The 2,500-nt window shown below is 39.3% G+C and overlaps 1 protein-coding gene across 5 annotated transcripts in view; it reads right to left on the reverse strand.

The window, feature by feature from the left end:
* LOC123499216 (inactive phospholipase C-like protein 1) overlaps positions 1-2,500 on the reverse strand; it is a 153,057-nt gene that overhangs the window by 112,562 nt on the left and 37,995 nt on the right. The window lies entirely within an intron of this gene.

The raw sequence follows: 2,500 nt of genomic DNA on the forward strand, positions 1-2,500 counted from the left end.
AAGAGGGGAAAAATGATAATGTTGTTTACTTTCACTGAGGTTACACTTTTCGACCGAGGGGAGAAAATGGAAAGATGGAGGAAGAGGGAGGGGAGGAGGGGAAACTCAAGATGCTGTCCCTAACTAATTTCATGTCCCAGAGAGGAAAGAAGTGGAGATAATACAAGTTATAGTTTGTGTTTTGTTTCCCTTCTCTGTTATGGAGAGGAAAGGAACACAACAGAGAGGAAACAGGGAAACTAGACACTGGGGAAAATAAGACCTGGGAATTAAGAACCCACCTCCAAATTTAACTGAACCTAATTTAACTTAACCTAACCCAACCTTACCCATCTCAACCTAACGTGTCCTAACCTTAACCTAAACTATGCTATCCTAACGCAACCTAACCTAACTTAACTTAAACCAACTCAAACTAATTCAACCTAACCCATCCCAACCTAACCTAACCTAACCTGACCTAATCAAAACTTAACCCCAAATCAATCTAACCCAAAACCAACTTTAAGTAACCTAACCCAACCAGACTTAACCGAACTTAACCTAAAAAAGAGAATTACATGGAAAATAGAAATAGCAGGACACTGATAAACTAGGAACAGGAAGACTAGGGAACTGGAGAGAGAGAGAGAGAGAGAGAGAGAGAGAGAGAGAGAGAGAGAGAGAGAGAGAGAGAGAGAGAGAGAGAGAGAGAGAGAGAGAGAGAGAGAGAGAGAGAGGATAATGAAGGAAACTAGATAGGAAGTGTGAAACTGATAGACTGACACACTGGGATAACTGGAAAATGAAAAAATAGACTAACTTGAAAAATATTCGATTAATTAGAGAAAAACTGGAAAACTAGCGAAAGAAAATGGAAAAATGGAAAACGACCAAGGTAAACAACTGTAGGAGTTAATGAAGAGCTGGAAAAAAAATGAAAGACTAACTGGAAAAATGTAAAAACTAGAAAATGTAAATGAAAAATAGGAAACCAAACTAAAAAACTAGAAAATTTAATGAAAACTGGAGAATATTGACAAAAAACCAACTAGAGAACAGAAACACAAATTGCAAAATAAAAAGACTGGTAAAATTAACTCAACAAACTACAAAATTGAAAACTGACTAAAAAATTCGAATAATAAAAAGAAAGAAAGAAAGAAAACAAAATAACAATAAAACTAACCCCACCCCTCCCACTCCCCTTTCCCTAAAAAAAAACAACATAAAACAGTGGAACCATGCGTGCTTTGGGGTCCGAGGGGTCACAAAGCGCACGGGTTCGAATCCTGTCCACGGTCCGAGTGTAGGTTGGGCTTCCTCAGTCAAGGCAACGATTTCCTAGCGGGTGGGCTTTTGAGATAGGAGGTACCACAAAAAAGTACCTCCTTTAGCCCAGAAATTCCCGTGAAAGGCCCACATGGTATAAATAGATGAAAAAAAACAATAATAAATAAAAACAAATATACAGATACTTTAAAAATGATAGAGCTTAAGGACACCGTGTGAGAGAGAGAGAGAGAGAGAGAGAGAGAGAGAGAGAGAGAGAGAGAGAGAGAGAGAGAGAGTAATATTAAAACTATACTTGGCACTGGTCAGACATCATCTAGATATGGTGTACAGTTCTGGTGTCCACATTATAGGAATGATATAGGTCTATTGGAGTCAGTGCAAAGGAGGATGTCTTAAAAGATACAAGGGATGAAGGACATTCCCTACGAAGAGACACTGAAGATAAGAGGGATGAAGGATAGTCCCTACGAAGAGAGACTGCATTCCTTAGTAGGTTAAGAGGGAACCAGATAGAAGCATTTAAGTGGTATATGCGCTACAACAAGGGGAACATGAGCAAAGTTTTTAGGATCATTAGCCAGAAGAGAACCAGAAATAATGGGTTTAAACTTGAGAAATTCAGGTTTACGAAAGAAATGGGAAGGAACTGTTTTTTTTAAGGTGGTTGATGAATGGAAGGGAAAAAGTGGTCATGTTGTTAGCGGTAAGTCAAGAGGAAGCTTTACAAGAATATTAGATAAATTTATGAATAGTGATGATAGATAGAATTAAGTAACTTTGCTCATACTGGGACTGCCACGTGTAGGAGAACGGGCTCAGGGGTCATGTTGTTAGCGATAAATCAATAGGAAACTTTAAAAGATTAGATGAATTTATGGATAGGTGACGAAAGATGAAATTAAGTAACTTTGCTCATACTGGGACTGCCACATGTAGGACTGACAACCTCTTGCAGCTTCCCTCATTTTCTTATGTGATTATTTTTCTCATGAGAGGCACAAACTGAACCAAGCAAGCAAGCAGGCCACGAGACACGAGACAACCAGCCAACACTGCAAGGCTCCTAGTAACGTTATGGGATGGACGATCAGAATAACTTGTGATCACTTTGCTAAATGGACACACGATGGGTTAATTAACTTGATTAAAGGGCCGAGTTTCAAATAATTACGGTGGTGGTGGTGGTGGTGGTGGTGGTGGTGGTGGTGGTGGTGGTGATAGGGAG

This window comes from Portunus trituberculatus, chromosome 49, assembly GCF_017591435.1.
Source record: "Portunus trituberculatus isolate SZX2019 chromosome 49, ASM1759143v1, whole genome shotgun sequence".
Taxonomy (NCBI): Eukaryota; Metazoa; Arthropoda; class Malacostraca; order Decapoda; family Portunidae; genus Portunus; species Portunus trituberculatus.